Source organism: Rattus norvegicus, chromosome 1 (assembly GCF_036323735.1).
Source record: "Rattus norvegicus strain BN/NHsdMcwi chromosome 1, GRCr8, whole genome shotgun sequence".
In the NCBI taxonomy this organism is placed as follows: domain Eukaryota; kingdom Metazoa; phylum Chordata; class Mammalia; order Rodentia; family Muridae; genus Rattus; species Rattus norvegicus.
In genome coordinates this window covers 125,345,200-125,368,116 of record NC_086019.1, presented here as the reverse complement: position 1 = coordinate 125,368,116, position 22,917 = coordinate 125,345,200, and the positions used below count along the sequence as shown (strand labels likewise).

At 38.4% G+C, this 22,917-nt stretch overlaps 1 pseudogene; it reads right to left on the bottom strand.

Moving 5' to 3' along the window:
• Positions 1-11,069: 11,069 nt before the first annotated feature.
• Traf7-ps1 (TNF receptor associated factor 7, pseudogene 1) lies at positions 11,070-13,100 on the bottom strand (annotated as a pseudogene).
• Between the last annotated feature and the right edge of the window lie 9,817 nt (positions 13,101-22,917).

The window sequence follows — 22,917 nt, the reverse complement described above, 5'->3', positions numbered from 1 at the left end:
TTATACTTCCAGCTTAAATTTTTTTCGTCTACTGTCCCTGTGGACCGTTTACTAGCAGCGAACGATGCTCAGCCAGTTTCTCTCCTCCATCCCCCAAGGCTGCAGCTCCTGGGTAAGCCGTTTCATATGTAAAATCCAGCTTTTTCCTAAAGCTGCTAGGACTCCTGCTGAGAAATGCAAACTGACAGTTAAGTTTTTGTTGCTGATGGGCTTCATGCTGCAAAAGGCAAACACAGAGACAGATTTGTTTACCTTGCCAGCAGGCTACATGCTGACAAAGGTAAATCACAAGTTTCAGTCTAAATAAAAATGTTTTTTACTCTTCCTTCATTTAAACAAATTGCCTCGGAATGACCTCAGTAATCAGTAATGCATGTCCATGGTAAAGGGTGGACGTTTCCAGATGAGAGGGGAAAAACATTTGAGGTTTATGTTGTGGACATCTGAAAAAGCTATTTAAGGTATGTGAAAAATGAGATTAAGGATGACATATGGGATTTCAGAGTTCTGAGTTTTAACATATTAACCAATGAAGTTCCGTCACGGGAGAAGCTAGGAGAATTAATTAGAGTAGGAATGAAAAGTATTTTTATACAGATGGTTCCCACTTTTACAACCATATTTCCTAGAACACTAAGTCATAGAGATGAGTGATAGTAGTACAAATTTGATGTTTATTAACAGGTTTCTGGCGAGCTAACCCCAAGTCTCTCAGATACTTCGACAGACTTGGCTGAGCTATTTATTTATTTAATGGGACAGTTTGGCAACAAAGCTCTTCAGATTGAGCCAAGAAATTAGTGGTGATTAAAGGGAGACCAGAATCACCAAGATAAAATCTACTGGGATGTGTTTCATGAGAGTTACAATACTGAAGCTTTGTTCCGGAGGCAGCCAAAGTTGCACCTTTTCCTGGTGGCGGAAATCCGTAGGGTCTGGGAGGGACTGGCTTTGAAGGCATGAAAGGGTCCTGCAGAGTAGGTGAGACTTAGCACTTTATGGTAGTAGGGCCTGCAGTCTCTGGAGACAAGGAAAGGCTACTGGTGAATGTCCAACCCAGGTGCAGTGAGAGAGGCCACCATTTTGCAGATGCCACTGCCATGGGATGACCAGCAAGAACAGCAGCAGCCATGGAGTGGATTCAACCTGAGCTTAGGGTGGTCTGACACCGGTGGATGGAACCAGTGAAATGATATAGGCCAGAAGAGATCTGGCCTGGATGGAGGCCAGAAAGTCATGACTGTATCCTAGTTATTAGACACTGGGGTTATTTACATAGTTGGAGTTTATTTTGCTTTTATTTTATTGCAATTATGCTCTAGTTCTTTCCTCTTAAAATAAGAATGCATTCAATTTATTTTTGATGTTCTATGAGTCAGTGTTGGAGAGATTGGGTTTCAAAAGGGACTGATTTAAAAGAAAGCCAGAATTAACTCTTAAAGTATTTGTATTTGTAAGGACGTGGCACTTTTTAAATTTGTAAAATGTTTTAAATTGTGATGTCAATATTATTGTGTAATCTTGGAGATGAACAAGAAAGGAAAGGTTGTGACGTGCTTGGTTGTCTAGTTGACAAAGTATCAGTTGTGTTGTCAAGTTTTATATGAACCTGACACAAGCTAGAACCACCAGAGAGAGGAAGTCACAATTGTGAAAAGTGCCTCCAAAAGACTTGCCTCTTGGCAGCTGTAGGGCATTTTCTTAGTTAGTGCTTGATGTGAGAGGCCCAAGCCATAATGGGTGGGAACAACCTAGGATATTGTCCCTGCATTTTATTAGAATGTGTGCTGAGCAAGCCATGGACAAACCAGCGAGAAGCAATCCTCCATGGATGATTCTGCATCAACCTCTCATTCCACTTTCCTACTGGAGATCCTGCCCTGAATTCCTTTGGGGATGTGGAAATGTAAGCAAAATAAAATTGATCCTCGATTAGCTGCTTTTGCTCATTCTGCTTTGTCACAGCAGTAGTCGGCATAATTAAGACGCCTTCCTTCACTCCATGCTCACACTTTGACAATTGCCACTGCTGCTGCTGCCTTCCATTCGTGACATCATATTTTAGTTTTTTATGGCTTTCAAAGAATCCTCTAGTCTCTCTGGGTTACTTTGGAATTACTGAGGCATCCAATCTCATAGACTACGTAGAATCTGGGTTGCAAACTTCTCCAGCAGGCAGGTGGCCATTGTTGGCCTACCTAGAGCATATAAGATCAGGCAATCTAATAAATTCCCATTTGTACTACAATATGTTCTATTGTTCTTGTTTTATTACAGACTATAATTAAAACTGTCTCATATTAATGATGTGTGTTCCATGTCCGAAATATTTAGTACCCCGGTTTTCTATGTATGGCAGTCATTTTGGATTTGCAAATGATTTCATAGTACATCTTATTTAGATGTGATAAGGAACTGATTGGGAGAAAATTTCAATAGGGAGTTCAATTCTGTTTTTCTTCTATGTCATGCACATAGCCTTACAATGATTTCTGCAGCAATTTCACTACAACTCATCATATTCAGTTTATAATTTAGATTTTAAAATTATAAATATTAGTACTATGGCAAACTTGAAATATGAAGGAAGTGTATATATTGGGTAGAAACTGGGAGTTTCTGTCTCATGTTTTTATCTAGGTGTCAGACTCTTTTAGTATTGAAATTTTTCCCTTGGATCTTAAGATTCATTTTTGTTCACCAGTCCCTGAAAATAAAAGAGGAAGAGAGATTATATTAGGACCATTAAGATTCAGATATGTTAGTAGTGTATTTTATCTCTCCCTACCTTAGGGGTTTTCCATTACACAATGTTAACTCACCATGGAACAATGATTAGGAAATATATGGCAGCTAGGTATTCAAATAAAATTAAGATTCAACAAGTCATGGATTTATCTTTTATATGTTATCTCTAGATATCATCAAATATCTACTTTATACCTTTCACAGAAGAATAGAATTCTTTCATAAACAATGTCACCTGCTGTTTGTGCCAGTCTTGGATGAAGTCCATAGTTCTGGATTTCTGAATGATACTACCTTTATGCTTCTTCAAGTTTAAGTAAGCAAGACATAACCAGAAATGTCCTTTTCAGCTACATAAAGTCACCTTGGAAGAAAAAGAAAGGATAACCATGAAGAGAACCCTCATATAGAAAGAGGAAGATGGCGCCTAGGAGTCACCTTAATCAGGAATCATGAAAGCTAGCAGTGTTTGTTTATTTGCTAACAAGAATTTCTCCAGGATATAAATGTGTGATAAATCTTTGGCCTTACTCTTTTTAAATAACATAAAAAGAGTATAAAGTAGATAGATGAGTAACTGGAATAAGAAGGCTTTGCTTTTGCATTGAGTAGAGACTGGATCTGTGGTCTGATCCTAAGCTAAATTAATTATCTGGATCTTTCAATCTCCTCTTTCTATTGTCAGAGTCAGAACATAACTGAGACTAAGTCTTCTATATCAAATGTGGACTAGAACCTTAACCTTAATTTTCATACTTATAAGGAAAGGACAAATATATTTCCAAAACACTCTGTGTAATTCTTGATAAATTTAAGGAGCTTTATTTCTTCATTTCTTCCTTCTTTCCTACTTCCTTTCTTTCTTGTTTTTTATATAATCAAGACATTTTTACTCATTTGTTTCGAAGCAATGATATAATTATTACATTTGTCCCTTCTCTTTCTTTCATCCAAATCCTATCCTCCCAAATATACTATCTTGCTCTCTCAGAGATTCATGGCCTCTTTTTTTCCCAATAACTCTTATTTTATGCCTGCCTGTAAATGTATGTACATATATATTTCTAAATGAAACTGGCTTGATCTGCATAATATGTTGGATACATATTTCCATACCAGACTTTCTCAAATGAGAACGACTTGGTGTGTTGTACCCCAGGAAGACAATGTCTCCTGTTTTCAACATTGGTTAGTTACCTGTAGTACTCTGTGTAGGTTGAGGCCTCATGCGTTTTTCCCTGTCTACTTTGACCTATCTATTATTGTCTTTGTTCAGCTAATGTTTGAGCAGCCATCTTGATGGGACTTTATGGGTGTACCTGCTGATATTACAAGGAAATACAATCTCACAGGAAAATCCTTTATCGTCAGGTTCTTGCCATCACTCTGCCCTCTCCTTTGCAATGTGACCCCTAGCAAGGTCCTTTGGTAAAAGGATCCTTTGTGACAGGGGTTTACAACTCTGCATTTTGATTGGTTATAGTTTTCTGTAGTGATTTCCACCTTTTGAAAAGAAAAGATTGTTTGATGACAAGTGAAAATTATTCTTATGTCTGGGTCTAGGGACAAACGTTCAGATTGTTGGTGGCATTTATTCTGGTTTGTAAGAAGTGGCTGTAGGTTCTTTGACAATATCCATGTGTTCAATAGCTAGGTTTCTAGGACTCTGCATGTTTTCTCACTTGTTGTGAATATAAAAGTCCAATTAAAGAGTTATAGTTTAGCAACAAGGTATGTTTGCCACTACTGTATGATTAGGATTATTATGGCCTGCTAATAATTGATGTGGTTTATTGGTGTTGCGACTTGGTAAGACTGTTTATTTGGAAGCTTGCATGACACCACCTGGTACTATGAAAGCAGGTAGTCAGATCAGTTCCAGCAGACCAGACTCTGGGCCCTGTTTCTGAAGTGCATCATGTTTTCAGAAATAAGGACTTACCTCCTATCCCTGGGATTCAACAAATACAATAGCAATAGGTGTATGTGTTGGAAGTCTGTTTGATAGCACTGCTTAACAAATGAAATGAAGTCTTCCCATATCTGGTATTTGGGGATTTGTTACGTGATATTTGGCTCTTGAAGGGAGTATTGTCATCCCTAATGAAAAATCTTACTTAAAACTACTTATGTATAATTATATACAGAATTATATATATACATACCTATATATACACATATACACATATACACACATACACATATACACATATATATACATATATACATATATATACATACATACAGATATTCAGATATACAGATATACAGATATACATGTGTGTGAATATATATATATATACACACATATATATATAATAGCTTGGGGGATTCATATTGAAGGGACCCTGTCCAGCTTGAGTGTGGCAGCCTATGACTCTAGAAGGCCTTGTCCTTCTGTCTTACTCCCTCTGCCTTGTTGAAAACCATTAGATTACATTCCTAAAGCTAGCCACCAAGGTCTGTCCCCTTATTTGATTGGGCATTTCCTCCTGCTGAAGACCACCAAGTCTAGCTATCAAAGTATTGAAGTCCAGCAAGCAAAATCCTGCTTTGACTCACCTGATTAGCATGCCCAAATAAATCAAACACTGCATTCTAACACAGGTTTTTCCTTGTGCCATTTTTCTATGTGCCACTTCTGTCTCCTCTCTATGCAGAGGCAGTCCTTTGTCACTACAGGAAAAATACCCCTCCTCCCTCTCTTTTGTTCCTTTCCTTTTCTTCAACATCCTCTGTCTCCTGCCTTTGTCTGTTATTCCCTGCCCTCTGTCCTTCTGGAGCAAATAAATCTCCTTTGTGCTGAAAACTCCAATTTGGGAGTCCTGACTGGATACTTTCCCATTCTTTTGTAGTATAGTACAATTTCATATAGCATTTCAGGCATTCTTTAGTGTTATTTTACCATCCTCCCTCCTATGCTTACCTTCTCCCCCGCCCCACCTGTAAGGACAGACTATTCCCACTTCCCAGGTCAAATCACTTGTACACAGAAACTACCTTATCTATTACTCCACAAAATCTTCCCATTCTGGCAAAGGTTCCCATTTATTTTGTGTTTTCTGTAGTTACTATAAGCTATCTCTAATCTTCACATCTGAAGGGTAGTAGCTATCAGTCTCTAATGAGAGACAATATGTGTGTTTTTTCTTTCTTGATCTGGCTTAACCCACTCAATATGATGTAGTCTAGTTCTATCAATATACTGGCAAAATTCTTGATTTCATTTTTCTTTATAGCTAAATAGTATTCCATAGTTGGTATACACCAATTTTTCTTTTTTTCTGTTATATTATTCTTTTATTATAAATGGAAGAAGGTAGTACAGGGATGATCCTGTTTTAGCTACCATTCTTTGTTTATTACTTTTATTTTTTACAGTACAGTCGTTATCCCTCTCCCAGTCTACCCTCCCACAGTTTCTCATCCCATTCCTCCTCCCCTGCGCCTCCCAGAGGATGTCCTCACCTCCCTCCCTCCCACCTACCTATCCCCACCAGATCTCCCCACTCCCTGTGGCCTCAAGTCTCTCACTGAGTCCAAACCAGGCAGTCCTCTGCTGTATATGTTTTGGGGGCCTCAGAACATCTAAATTATACTAGCCTGGTTGTTGGCTCAGCACCTGAGAGATCTCAGGGTTTCAGGTCAAAAACTCTGACCCACAATTGTTCCTGTCTAAAGGAACTGTAGGGACAAAATGGATAAGAGACTGAGGGAAAAAAGTTCCCTAACAGACCCAACTTGGGATCCATCTCAAGGCGAGGTTTTAAGGCCTGGCACTATTACTGATGCTATGGTGTGCTTACAGACAGGGGCTTAGCATGGCTGTCCTCCAAAAGGCCCAACAAACAGCTGACAAAGACAGATGCAAATACTCACACCCAACCAGTAGACTGAAGTCAGGGAACCCTGTGGTTGAATTAGGGGAAGGCTGCCCCCTGAATGGTTCTGCCAGCACTTGACAGATGCAGATGCTCACCACCAGCTATCAGACTGAGCCCAGGAACCCCAATGGAAGAGCTAGTGGAAGCACTGAAGGGGCTGAAAGGGATTTCAACCCCATAGGAAGAACAATATCAACAAACTGTACCACCCAGAACTCCCAGGGACTAAACCACCACCAAAAACGTATACATGGAATGAGCCAGGAATCCAGACACATATGTAGCAGGGGATGGTCTTATCTGACATCGATGGGAAGGGAGGCACTTGGTCCTGTAGAGGCTTGATGCAAGTCATCAACCTCTATGAGTGAGTAAAAGAAGCAAAATAACCAAGGCTAAAAAGGGTTGAGTATATGCATGTTATTGTAAAATTAATGCACTTGCCAGGATAGGTATGGTATCTTGGTATCATTTTGGATTTCTGGCAGGAATTCTAATGGTCACCTTTAGAAACATAAAGGTGATACACATTTCAGCTGGACTTGCTAAAATTTATCAGTAATGCTGCAATATTGAGGATGCCTTTTAAACTCACACATGAAATTAAGGCAGTGTGACAGTAGCTATTTTCTTTGATAGATCAAAAGTTACAGGTCCTCACGTTGTCCTGCATTGTCACACTCAAGCAGAGCGATTTGTCATTTCTCAGAGAATTTAATGTCCTTCAATACCACTGACAGAGAGGTGTCAGGGTATCAGGGGTGGAAACAGTTGACTGTTTCATTATTGTCCTTGGCTCCTCTTAAATTGGAGCACCACACACTCCACTCGCTCCACTGCAGTGCTCAGCAAGCACACACTGATATTACATTTATCTTGTGATGATGATGTCTTGCTCTTTTTGCTTCTACAGGAAAATTTTCCTGATTGTTCTGATATGGGTGCTTCACTTCTGTTTACACTTAGGTGGTTGATTGCATATTAAGTATTGTTTTCACAATAATAAATTGAAATTTATTCTTTCAGATATTTACGGACTGTTAAGATATATTTTATTAATAGAATTTTAATAGAATTGGGATAAATTACACTAACTGAAGTATTCATCACTTCAAATGTTGATGATCTATTTTTGTGGTAAGATGCTAAAATGTGTGCTTGCTTAGCTCAGGGACAATTACTTCAATTCCAGTTCAGTAGAAGCCTATAACAGAGCTTCCTTGACTATTACCTGCTAATTTGTATCATATCATTTAGAGTGTCCCTTCATTGTAAATAAACAGTACAGTATTTGCTTATTTCTTATTTCATCGCAATTTTTCCGCTGAAAACTCTAGACACTACTTCACAGAAGTCCACAGTCTATTAAGAATACTAGTTTTTGCCTTCCAGAGGCCAATATGAGAAATAACAGCTCTTTCTACTTCTTTGGTACTGTAATTAACTTTAACTCCACTAATGCCATACTAAGCATGAGTGGCCTCAGGAATAAACAGAAAGTTTTTGTACTTTTCAGGGGTCCTTTTTACACTGCTTTTTTCTCAATAGCCTTTTCATAATTGTATACAATGTATTATAATGATGTTCGCCTCTTTGTATAGTCTGAACTTTGTTATAGGCCGTGTTCAGCTCAGGTTGGGGAACGAGTATGAAGACTTAGAGCCCATTCTCTACGCACTGACTCATACAGAAAAGATGAATACAGATATATCCGAAGAATGGATACAGAAAATGTGGTTCACTTGCACAATAGGATATTACTCATCTATTAAAATATGAAGACTTCACAAATTTTGCTGGCAAATAGATGGAACTAGAAAATATCATCCTGACTGAGGTAACCCAGACCTCAAAGAACATGCATGGGTATGTTCTCACTGATAAGGGGATATTAGCCCAAAAGCTCAGAATACACACGATAACCTAAGAAGATGGAAGGCCAGAGTGTGGATGTGTCAGTCCCTCTTAGAAGGGGAACAATATATCACAGGAGGCATAGGAAGGAAGGGACCTGGATGGGAGAGGGGAGGGGGAGGAAAAGAGGGAGCAGGATCAGGTATAGGAAGAAGCAGGAGAGAAGTCCAGAATGTCAGGAAAATGAATAGAAATGTATAGCAGTGGTGGGTAGAGAGCTTGGGGGAGGGACTACTAAATTCCTAGGACCCAATGGGGATGACATTAGTGGAAATACCCAACAGCCGGGAGATAGAACCTGAAAATACCACCTCCAGTAGATAGACATGGCCCCCAGTTGAGGGATGGTACCATTCACCCATCTCAAAATCTTTAACCAAGTATTGTTCCTGCCTAAAGGAAATACAGGGACAAAATATGGAGCGAAGACTGAAGGAAAGACCACCCAGAGACACCCCCTCCCCCACACTGTAGTATCTATCCCATCCTCACACTCCAAACCCAGACACTATTACTGATGCCAAATAGTGCTTGCAGACAGGAGCCAGTTATAACTGTCCTCTGAGAGGCTCTGCCATCACCTGACCAATACAGATGCAGATATTCACAGCCAACCTTTAACTCAGTAGTTCTGCTAGCTTTCTGCTTTTGAACATTGCACACAATGGCTCTCCTGAGAGTCCGAGTGTTTTGACTTAATTTTACTAGTATAAGATTTTATGTATTCTATACTTGCTTATCCTGGAACCACTCTCAAATGTTTTGCAAAACTTATTTCAATAACTTTTACTTTCTTGGGGTCCCAGTGTTGGCTCTATTTTATTTTCTAATAATTTCTTCAAACTTTCTTTGCAAGTCAAGCATTAATCTGGAGCTCCCATTGTGCAGTTATTACATTGTTTCTAAGATGAGAACCCAGAGCATGCACCTGGGCCAATAGGATTGTTCTGTGCTGTGTCCCTATGCCTCAGTTTTTAATTGTTTAAGAATCATCACCTCAAGGAACATCTGCTTTCACAGAATTCACCATAGAAAAAGGAGAAAGAAATAGGAAAGCCAGATATAGTAGAATAATTATGCACCTCAAGGCCAACTGATAAACAGTCATGCACAAATGAAATCAACACAGCCGTTGTCCAGGGCTAAGGTTAGGAGAAATGGGAACAACTGTTGTTTTTGGGTTTTTTTTTTTTTACAAAGAACTGCCACAGGCTACTGAGATGTCTTTATCCTGACCTACTGCAGGCAGTCCCTTATTTTAGATGGCAGGTCTTCAGGAGGGGTGTGTCTCCTGCTTCTCAGGGTCTCAGAAGTCACTGTTTTTTACAAGGAGCTGCCGCATGCTTCTGAGATGTCTCCATCCTGGCCTACTGCTGGTAGTTTCTGTCATGGTATGGTGTCCCCAGCAACAACAAACTCAAACATGTGGGATGCTATGAAAGTAGTGTTTATAGGAAAGATCATAAATGTCATGGTACTAGTACAGTCACTGCACACCTGAAAGCTCTCTAAGAGAAAGAAGTAACCACACTCAAGAGAAGGAGTTGGTGAGAATTTATCAAACTGGGAGCTGAAATCAATCAAAACCCAACAAAACGATGCAAAGGATCAAGGAAACGAAGAGTTGTTTTTATATGAAAATCAGAAAGATAAACAAACCTTATTCAAACTAACTAAATGACCCACATCCAAATTACTAAAATCAGAAAAAAAGGGGGGACATAACAGACACCAGCAAAATTCTAAAGAATCATAGGGATATTGATTAAAAACCTGACCCACCTAATTGGAAAAACTCTACAAGAAGTTGATAATTTTCTCAATATGTACCACTCACTGAAGTTAAATCATGTTTCTATTAACAATTCAAATAGACCTGAAGCTATATTTAAATTTCAGCTCTAGTTACATAAAAGTAAATAGTCATTAAGTCTCTAAATAACACTAAGTCAGTTATTAATAACTCTAAATAAAAATAAATATCCAAGGCCAGGCTGTTTTAGCAGAGTCTTCTACCAGACTCTCAAAAGCTAACATGAATATTCCTAAAACTATTTTTTCACAGTCTGTGTGGCTTTTATTTCAACAGGGAATTAATAAAATCTATATACAGTCTAAATCCAGTAGAAAAGGTGAGTAAAAAGGACCCAAGTTCCATCTGGGTCCTGCCAGGGGCGGTGGCACATGCCTTTACTCCCAGCACTTGGGAGGTGGAGGCAGGCAGATCTGTGAGTTCGAGGCCAGGCTGGTTGACAGTGAGTTCCAGGCAAACCAGAGCTACATAGTGAGACCCTGTCTCAAAACAAAAGTTTCTGGATATGAATGGTGGGGCTGGACAAGCATCTTACCTGGTGCCCAAAGAAGGGCCTGGTAGAACACCCCTCAGCGAGCAGAGGAAGAGATGACAATGCCTAGCTGTTTGAGCCTGTCTACCTGTCTCCACAAGACAGGCATACATTCCAAGGCCATCATGGAGGTCCAGCCTGACTTAAAGACCTAGACGGACTCAAGTCTGTCCTAGATTTAGCATGTCCAAACCTTCATGGTGCTGTCTACAGCTTCTGAGAAAATCCAGCCCCCGGAAACAGCCAGTGCAGTTACATTGCCCGGATGGCAGAGCAATGTCTGTGTTCAGATTATGTTGTCCATACACCAAACCCCGAGGGACCGCTCATAGGATGCACTGAAGACTGTGGTCTGCTCTGGTGTTGAAATGACTGCCAGGGCATATATTGTGCCCGCGTAGCCCATTAGGGTTCGCAACTTATCTTTGGAGTCAATATCCAGTACATGAATGAAGTTCTGATAGGTGCCACAGACAATGTGGTGGTTTGTCCCAGCAATGGAATACACACTACCACCAGATGTCTGCAGAACATGGATGCAGTCAATGATCCAAATGTCCCAAATCTTGATTGTCTGGTAAGAGCCACTGTACAGATAGCTCTGTGCTGCCACCGAGGCTTGCACCCAGTGGTTGAGGCCCGTGAATTCCTAGCTCAGGGTTCACTATGTCCCAGACCTTGATGGCTTTCAGGGAGCCACTGAGAGCATGTTATGGGAAGATACCAGTGTGCATACAGGGTTGTTGTGGGCCCAGATGATGTTCACCTTCTGTAGGTGATGTCCCACACAACGATGGTTCAGTCTGCAGACTCACTGTACTGTTTGCACCTCGGGATACAGAGTGCCAGCACAATACCATCATGACCTTCCAGTGTCTTTTGGCACATGTAACTGGTACATTTGTCCCACACCTTGATCATCTTGTCAGGAGAGCTAGTGAAGAGCAGGTTACCCATGGATTAGATACAGAGATACCAGAAAGGGCCCTGCTGTCCCACAAAGGTCCCTTTGCACTTGAAGATCTGCTGAAGGTCAAAGGATCCAAAGATACCCACATTCCAGTGTGCATTGATGTGAGACAGCTCATCATTCAGCATGGATGCATCCTTCTGAAATTTCACTGAGCTTGCTCTCGTTCTTACCTAGGACATCAAACTTGAGCTCAAGCCTCTTCTCCAGCTGGTCAATCTTCGCTGAGAGTTTGCCGAGCGTGGAAGGCATTAAGGCAATCTCCTGGTCCTTCTGGGCCAGTGCCACATGCATCTCGTGGAAGCGGTCATCAGTCTGCTGCAGGAACTCATCAGACCCGCAAAGCGACATGTTTCTAAGTGTGTCTCATCGGTGTCGTGATTCCCAATAAATGTGCACCCATATTTAGAGTGGGGACACTTGTGCTCACATTCTTTCAGGTGGGCCCCAAGATTTATCTTGAGGAGGGGTGGGCAGCCGAAGTTGTTGGCGCAGCACACCGGCTTGTAGTCACAACTACTCTCGCTGTTCTTCAGGGCACTAAGCTTGATGGTGAAGGGTCAGCCCCTTGGGTCTACCTCAGACACCAGGTTTTCCAGGGCCTGCTGCATGGCAGCCATGTAGACAATGTATGAAGACCTCTCCAATTTGCTCCCCTAATGCAATTTTCTTCACCACCACTGTCAGCTTGGCATTGTCCACAGGACACTTCTCCGACTTCAAGGTGCTTTGTCTGCAGAAGGTGTGCCCACATGTAGCGAACACAGGGTCGTTAAATACACTGCAGCAGAGTTAGCAGCACAGCTTTACTGAGGACTGCTTGGTAAATGCCAATGGCTCTGGCCCCTTCTCCACTTCGGGCAGTGAGAATATTGAACCACAGGGACATGTTGGACTCAGAGTGCAAGGAGTGGACAGGGATGGCTGAGTCAGAGCGGTGAGGAGTGTTGGTGGGGAGAAGAGGGCTGCGCCAATGGAGGTAGCCTATCAGGGGCTCATGCCGATCTCCTCATCCCGTGGCAAATAGGAAAGGGTGGTAGAGGGGCAAGGGTCCTGATGTTGTTTGTATTCGCTGGTCCCCTCAGCTTTGGTGATGGTGGTGACAGTTGAAAAGGTAAGCCCAAAGGTCATTTCTATCCTGGTCCCACTGCTGTCTCAGGAAGGAAGGTTGGCAGAACACCCCTCATACACCCCAACCCCAGAGAAACGGTTGTAGCAGGCACTCTTGGCTGAGATCATGCTCTAGAGAGGCACCCAGGCTCCTTGGGCAGTGTAACCCACCCACAGCTGCCTGGGATCAGCGGCTACACCCTCTGGCTTCATTTTGCCCCTCTCGGCCTGTGGCCAGGAAAGGTACAGGATACCCCTAAAACTATTCTACAAAAGAAGAAACAAAAAGAACATTGCCCAGTTCATTTTACGAGGCCACAGTCATCCTGATAATACAAACACATAAAGCCTCATAAAGAAATATAATTACGGACCGATTTCCCTCATGAATGTTCATGCAAAAATTCTCAACAAAACACTTGCAAACTAAATTCAAGAACATAACAAAAAGATCATCTGTAGTGATCATCCAAGATATTTTTCATCATGTATGAAAATTAATAAATCCATCATATAAATAAGTGGAATAAAAATAAAACACAGGTCCATCTAATTGTGCAACAAGAATTTCTTTGACAAAGGCGAAGACTGCTTCATGATAAAAGTTGGGGAAAGATTAGGAACTCGAGAGACATACTTAAATATAATAACGTCAATTTACAGCAAGTATATAGCCCATATCAAATTAAATAGTGAGGAAATCAAACAACTCCACTAAAACGAGGAACAAAACAGGGTAGCCCATTGTCTCCATGTTTCATATACAGTACTTGAAGTATTAGTTAAAGTAATAAGACAACTGCAGTAAACACAAACTGAAAAGGAATGAGTCAAAGTATTATTATAGTAGTAGTATACATAAGTGACTTTAAAAATCCCAGGGGCCAGGCATGATCAATTATGGCTGTAATCCTAGTTTAACATTAAAAAAGGATAGGATAGGAGAAACACCATGGTTTGGAGTCTGATAAACAGGGAGGTTCAGAACACCATAGGCTACAGAATGTTTCTAAAACTCTCAGAATTTTCCCATTCACAATTTACCATGTGTAGTATATCTCGGGGTATGTAGCTCCCTAAACATAACTAGACTGTGAAGAAGGTTCAAGGTTATATTTGGATCCAGAACATCCAGTGTACTCACTGGCAGGCTAATAGAGTCTTGCTATTTGTTTAATTTTTTGTCTGAGTTGTCTTATCTAATGAATACTCCAGAGCATTTCAAAGGAAAATCAGTAAGATTAAAAAAAAGATTGAACAATGCAATATAAGACCAAAATTGTACCAACAATACCACTGGTTATTTATTTTTAGGACAGAGGATTGCCTTGTATTCCAAACTGACCTTGAACTCATTATCCTCCACCCTCAGATTTTTATATGCTTGCATTATAGGTGTAAACTCTCATACTGAGCTCTAGCCCTGTTCAAATTTAGTGAGATCCCTTGCTATAACTCTAAGTTTCAATATTGGTTAAAAATTTTGAGATAGTGTTACTTGTTACATTATAGAATTTTTTTGTGTATAAGCTGTCTTCTAAAACATAAATTCAATCAATGCTCTTTTAACTTGATATGAATATTGTCCAAAAATATGAATTTCATTTTCCACATATATACTTTTACTATAACTAGTTGAACATGTGTGATTTGTGTATATGGAAACAGTATGCATGGATCCTGTGCAAGTTCCTTGTCTCTACTGTTTCCTTCCCTCTTCTAGGTGATTATGATGACTATTCTATTTTTAGATGGATTTTTCATTATGAAATTTTAACGTATGAATTACACTTTAACTATTGGGTTAAATTACCGAACTTTACTTTAATTATATATACGTGAACATTATTTGCTGTATACAAATTATTATATTACATTAAATGCACAGGATATTATATATTTCCACGCTTCTTCCTCGATGTAAAATACTCTAGGCAGTTACTATAAAGAATCAGAAACGGGCTGGAGAGATGGCTCAGCCGTTAAAGGCTAGGCTTACACCCAAAAATATAAGAATCAGAGACAGGTGAGCAACTGTGGGTTTTCTGGTTTGAAACAAGAAGGCATGCACTGATACATGTAACCACTAGAGGGCACGCGTGTAATTGAGGAAATAAAAGCCTCAAAAAGTCGGATTCATTATTATTATACGAAAGCACTGCTCCTGGAGATTTCATATGAGGAAACTTGTGACAAATTGAGTCTGAAATTTGTCTCATTTTAAAGGTATTGAGATTGTTCTCAATATATTTTTACTCCAGCCTAAAATTGAGATGGAGAAATTTTAAAAAGTGCTGGAAAAAAATCACTTCCTTATGAGAAATTAATGATTTGATTTTTAAATTAGACACAGATATAAGAAAAATTTCATGTTAGATTAAGCTTTGTTTCCTTGTTGTCATGGTCAAATTGTTATCTTTTCCACTTGCAAGATATTATAAAACTTGAGTTTGGTAAAAGACCAGCTTCCCTGTGGCTAAGGTTTATTGCTAAAACAGTGTAGAAGTGGACAAATTTATGATCAGCGTGTAGAATGAAGAATTTAGAACATGTCAAACATGAATGCAGTAGGCTTAAAAGCCAAAAGGTGTGAAATAAAATCACATGTGAATCAAAGAGGGACTCACAAAGAAAATCATAGCATATTTTCAGTTGCATTGGAATTAAAAACTGTAGGATTCATGAAGATATACACATTCATAAGGAAGACTGAAAATTTTTCACAGTATATACATTGTGCTGGGGAGGCTCTCAAAGAATTACAGTGTTATTCTCACACAACTCCACTAAACTATAGGTTGAGGCTAGAAGGTCGCGAGTTGAGGACCAGGTTCTAAGATACACTGGGATAGCAAGTGAGACTTTCTTTTCACAATAACAATAAAAATAATGATGAAGCCTCAATTCCTCCTTACATTTTGGAAGAGGATCTGAGACACTCTTTCAAACATAGGTTGGAGCCAAAGAGTTTAAAGGATAATATTTACTTGAAATTTGAATTTTGGGGTATGGCCTGTGTGTCATCTTAAAAGAAGAAAACTCCTTTTATTAATTCCATATTTTTTACCTCATGTAAAAATTTTAAGCAGTTAATAAGAAGAATCAGTGACAGGTGAGCAACTGTGTTTTGTTCTGAAACGTGAGAGCATGCACTGATACATGTAACCAGTAGAGGGCACACATGTAAAGGATGGTTTCGCAAAGAAATTCAAAGCATTACAAATTCTGGTGAATTTACTACGATTTGAAAACATTGCCCCGTTCAATCCAAACTGTGGGAATTATGTATGAGGAAATTTTTGAGGTACTAAGCCTGAAATATGTCTCATATTTTAAAAGAGTCACAATCATTCTGAATATATTCTTAGTCGAGTCTGTAATTGAGACAAAAAACTAACAAAATGTAATAGAAAAATACTCGAAATTAATGACACTATTTCAAAATTACACAGGTATAATAAAATCACAAATTAGAAATATGATATGATTAACAATGAAGTTATTTATTCAAATTTCTGCTATAAACAGATACTTATAGGATATGCAGATTCATATATAGATATAGATATATATCTACATATATAGATATATAAGAATTTTGATACTTTTTAGAAACAGGATTTCACTATGTAGCCTATGGTTTTTTAAAACTCACTGTTTAATTCAGACTCCAAACCACAAAAAGGCTACTGTTTGGTTGGCATGCAAAATAAGAATTACAGCCAGAACCCCTCATACCTGGATTCTGATTTTTCTTAATACAATCACTCAATTCAGATCATCACAGAACACAATAGTAAACTTTACCAGGAAGCACTACCTGAAGAACACTGCAAACAGTCAGAAATCAACGAAACAAAAGAAAGCAAAAACTAGCAGGCGCAGAGTGATTTCTTACAGCATTTAGGAGAATCATGTAGCTTAATGAGGTTCATCTGGAAAAGGTGACCAGTAATCTAAAATCAAGAGTGAAAAAGGAGGGGGGTGAAGAGGAGATGGTTTAGTGATTAAGGTCACTGTGTGCTCTCCCTGATGACCCAGGTATGATACCAGTAACCTGCATGGGTGATCCCAGCTGTCTGTCCCTCAAGTCACAGGGGATCTGATGCCCTCTTTGGGCCTCCATGTGCATTGTTATTATATGGTGCACAGATACACATACAGGGAAAACACCCATACACATATGTATACATTTATGAAAGGGATAAAACTAATATTTCCATTATTTCTACAGAATTATGCATATCTAGAAAAAAAACAGAAACTTGAATATCTCAAAATTCCTAAGTAAATAACAAGTAGAGGATGTCAATATACTTCTAGCTGGTGAATAGGAATAATTTGAATTAAAAACCTTAAAAAGAAAACCCTAGGACCGTTTAGTCTTTCACAGTCAATTTTATTATAAAGAAAAATGTACAGAACTATGCTTATAAATTATGTACATGAATAAAAGGTTCACTGAAAGACAAACGTGTCACAATGAAGGAAGCATTTTGCTTTATACAAATGCAGATGCTGACTTAGTGGGAGTCTGTCGTTGTGGAGGAAATAAGTCAGCGTTCAATGAATTACATGTTCCCAAAAGTAAAATTCAAAAAAACTGAGACAGGAAAGGGGGATCAAAATAAAAAAAAAACAGAATGAGAAAAGAGACGTGAACCATATCCAAAATGACAAGATAGAACAGGGCATCATTGTAGTGGTTTAAGATAGTGAGACAATATGAATATTTGAAGACATTACTGATCATGGTAACGTAGTCAGAGAGAAACATAAAAATTACAAATTCTCAGGAATTCCACATTTTTGTTAAATTAATAGATATTCATGGTAAAACTCTTAAGACACTGCTAAGTGAATATGTTTCTTCATCATGTAAATTTTTTCATATTTACTGAAATTGTGGGAACTGCATGTTGTTTTGAGGTAAGTAAATATACAAATAATTCTAGAAAGTCTGAGAGCTTCAAGAGATATTATTTCAATATGCTCTTTCTACACACAGCTGCAAGGCACGGGGATTTCAGTCACGGCCATCTTGCAGAATGCAAGGACCAGGCACAAATCTTTATTTGAGAACTAGAAATAGTCCCTAGGCTAATTATCCTTAAAGTGGAAATTGAAATAATCATGGATAATGAGTTTAATTCAGTACAATTTGAGCCTAAAATTATTTTGATTCCTTGTACTTGTTTAAGAGTTTTATTTAAAGTCCTTTATATTGTACTGTGGTTCTTTAATATTGTGAAAAGAAATGGAGAAATATATTTTTCAATTAAAAATAGATTTGTAAATTGGTTTCCCATTTCAAAGAAGTGTTAGAAAATGGGTAGTAGTGTCACCCCAAGCAAATTAAACCCCATCACTCTCCCTCTGCCTAGTTCAGGGATTTACAGGATTAGCCTGCCATACCAGACCCAAGAATGTCAGCTAAGTGTCAGGAATTGGGAATTTGTTAGTTTTTCTTGTAGTGATGGGGATCAAACCTGGGGCCTAGATAAGTGATCTATAACTGGTCTACCTACTCAGGTTTTACCTTCTATTTACATCAATAACTGTAGTTATTGCCTACAGTTATTGTAAATGTGCTTATTTATTTAAACATTCTTATTAAAACATTTTATACCATATATTATCAAAATTTCCCCTTCCACATCTTCTCATAGATTATTCAAACCTCCCCACCCTTCAAACTCCGTATTTCTGCTTCCTGCCCTGTCTCTGTCTCTGCCTCTGTCTCTCTGTCTCTGTCTCTCTCTGTTTCACTCTCCCACTCTCACTCTCACTCTGTATTTCTCTGTAAACCAAATAATATGGCAAACAAAACACCAACTAAACAGAGAGAGGGGAGAGGGAGAGGAAAAATAAGAACAATAAAAACGCCCTAGACCTACTTATCTTTTTTTTTTTTGGATCCTGTAGCTTTTCTTCTGACAGCTTTTGTTAACTCAGGATTTTTAACCCTGAAATGGTTTTGTTCTTAAAAGCTCCATTCTGACAGAAATTTGGATGTATAACAACTTCATTATTCACCCAGTGATATTTCCAATTTGTGTTTTTTCTTATACCTGTGTGTATAATTGGTAAATAGGCTAATTAATTTCCCAAATGAATTTTTTTCTATTTTGTTATTTTCCTGCTTGGATTCTTTCTAAAAGAAATGATGAAATAAAGTTATCATTTTAAAGAATATGTTAAATTTATAAATTGGTTTCCCTCTTTTAAAAGGTGTCAGAAAATGGTTAGTAGCCCCCATCTCATGCAAAATTTTAGACTGGAGTACCGGTGTATTCAGAACGATTTCAATTCTTTTAAAATGAGACATTTTCAGGATATTCCATAAATTTTCTCAGAAATTTAATTCCTCCTGGTCTGGTCGTGGGGTACAATGTTTCCATGTGTTAGTTAAAATGCATCAGGCTTTTTGAAGGTTTTAATTCCTAAGCAATCCATCAATTACATGTGTGCCCTCTAGTGGTTACATGTATCAGCGCATGCTCTCACGTTTAGCACTGGAAAAAGCAGTCACGTTTTTAGACGGGAGAACTCAGGCAGTTAGTCAAGGCAGGAACTGCTTAAAACAGCATGGAAAGTATAAAAAAAAATTCTTTGCTTTATAAAATGTGATGCAGTCCATTTAACGACTCCAATTTCAAGTTTATGCTTTACTCCAGGGCCCCAACACAATTTGTGTGTTTGAAAGTGTTTTGTTTTATTTTTTAAACTTTATAACTATCCCCTGGTATTTCCCCCACATTCAAGTGGGTGACCATACATGGAATAATACATGGGCATCACAAAGTGAATTTAATTGATAGAAAAAGAAACGAAAACCAAAAAAGGTCCCAAAGAGTTGTGTGGGTTTAAGAGGAGACATGGGATAAGCTGAGAAAGGAGGTGAATATAATTCAAATGTATGGAATGGAATTTTCAGAGGATGCATGAATAATTAAAAACAAAAGTACAAAAACAATGTTTATGAAATATTACATTATTTAGTATAAATTTTTCTGTGGGGCAAAAAATATGGGAAAAAATCACAAACACATTGACTTGAAATCTAAAAGTATTTGAAATGTTCAAATATAAAATTTCATACCTCTAGTATCTCATTTACCTAGACTGTACCATCATACAAATACAAGGCTCCCTCACTATCTTTTCATAGCCATAAACAGAAATAACACATATGGTCAGATGTCTAGTGCAAGAGGAGAAAAGCAAAACAAAACAAAACTAGAAACAGGAAAGAAAATGAAAGGTAAATAAAGACAATATCTAATTAATAACATCTTGTGCATTTTAATGTACCTAAGTGTGTGGTAAATAAAGTCCACATACACATAATTTAAAAAGTTCAATAATTTAATACAATTGAGAAATCATAATTTATCTGAAACTCGTGATAGCAAGAATTTCATTTGAAAGTATAGTAGTGATCAAAAATCATCTGGAAGCAGAAGGATCCAGTAGAGAGTTGTATGAAAGCACATACTGTTTAAGGATCCACGCACGCTACTGACATCCTGTCAAAATCACACTGAATTCAATACGCATTTTGTTAATAAAAAGTACAGATGTGGAAAATAAAACTTATCTCTTAAAATAATATTAATTGAATAAAAAGGACATTGTTTGAATTTGTGCGGTTCAAGAAAGCTTATGCTCAGATATTTTTTTCTATGTACCAACTAACGATATTTTAGAGACTTTAATTCTTATTGGAATTTAGTTATAGATGGGGATCTCATCAAATTTAAAAATGGTTAAAGCTCAGAGTATTAGCCCAAACCAGTAATCCAACCATTTAAGAATGAAAGGCAGGAGGATAAAGAGTTCAGGATTATCGTGGAATATAAAATAAATACCCCAAACCTCAACATACATAAATAATTAATTAATTAAATAAATAAATACATACATACATAAGTGCATTTTAAAGACTTAATTTCATTTAGCAATTTTTATTTTACTAGCCTTTTGTTTGAAATATGAGGTATCCACAACAGAAGGAAAGTAAGAAATGAATTTAAGGCAATAGAAAACCTTTATTATCTGGCCAGAAACTACAGTGGGTATTTGAGATTTCATTGGAACTACAAGCCTTTATCAGCATGGAATTTTAAGCACAAGAGTCATATTCTGGGTTGACACAACTCAGTTAATAGAAACCTGAAACTAAAAGATCTAGGAGACAAGGTTATCCCATAGTTATGGCAGAAAATAGTCACATAGACTCTGGTATTTTAAGCTGAAGTTTGATAATATTTTGTGAGTTGTAAAGACATCAATATGACCATCAAACATGTAAATGAAGCTTAATTCGATATGTGTAGAACAGGACAAGCAACTAGTCTTTGAGAAGCCCATACATATGTCTCTAGGGGGTCCTTATTTCTTTTTTTACTGGGTAGTTTATTTCATAAATTTCAAATGTTATTCCCTTTCCTGCTTTCCCCCCTCCCGTCTCCTCTCTCCCTGCTTCTATCAGGATGCTCCCTCTCCCACCCCCTCCACTCCTACTTCAACACACTGGGATTTCCATACACTGGGAAATGAGCCTTCACAGGACCAACGGGTTCTCCTCCTATTGATGACAGACAATGCCATCCTCTGCTACATATGCAGCTGGACCCCTGGGTCTCTTCCATGCATACTCATTGGTTGGTTGTTTAGTCCCTGTGAGCTCTGCTGGTGTCTAGTTGGTTGATATTGTTGATCTTCATATGGGGTTGCAATTCCCTTCAGCTCCTTCAGTCCTTTCTCTAACTCCTCCATTGGGATCCCCATGCTCAGTCCGATGCTTAGCTGCAAGCATCTTAATCTGTATCAGTAAGGCCCTGGCAGAGCCTGATATGGATGTCTCCTGAGAGGAGTCTGTCTGCAAACACTGCTTGGCACCAGCAATAGTGACTGGGTTTAGTGACTGCATATGGGATGAATTCCCAGGTGGGGCAGTCTCTGGATGGCCTTTCCTTTGGTCTCTGCTCCACTTTTTGTCCCTGTATTTCCTTCCGTGAGTATTTTATTCCCCCTTCTAAAAAGGACCGATGCATACACATTTGGTCTTCCTTCTTCTTGACCTTCATATGTTCTGTGAATTGTATACTGGGAATTATTTCTTCTGAGCACTTCTTCATCTCAACACATATGCTTAAGTCTTCAGTAAAATATATTTCATAAAAATCACAAAAAGTCTCCAAAAGTTTTAATGAAATTCTCAAAATTTATTATATTATGGAGAAATTATAGTGTATTTGTTTTTTCTTATAATGAATGTGATTTTGCTGATATTAAAAGCAAATGGCTACATATTATTTGAGCCTTTAATTTCTTTGAAATTAAAAGATATTTTTAAGCCTGGGATCATGGCTCAGTGGATAAAGAAGATAAAGTGGATAAAGACATATGAGTTCAAAGTTCACACAACCATTTTCAAAGGCATAGCATGATAGGCACCTGTCTATAAGCACAGGGCCCCTATTAGATGGTGGATAGAGACAGGAGACTTTCCCAGAAAGTTACAGGCCATAATCTGGCAAACCCAAGAGCAGACAACAAAAGGATCTTATCTCAAATGTAACAGAAGTTAAGGGCAGATACCAGATGCTGTCTTTTGAAATATAATGTGATCTATGTCAACAAACACACACACACACACACACACACACACACACACAGGCATGCAGGCACACACACATACACACACACACAGGCATGCAGGCACACACACACACACACACACTGACAAAATAGCACACAAGCACACACAGAAACTTGTACGAGATTTTGATTAAAATGTTTAGAAATGATTTTGTTTTTGTTCAGTAGTTCACTCATGGTCACCAAATAAAAATTCTACAAATAGCCTCCCATGAGCCCCCCATAACTCCCCATGAATTCCCCTTCTGATTCTTACTGTAACACTATGGCTGTCATTGTA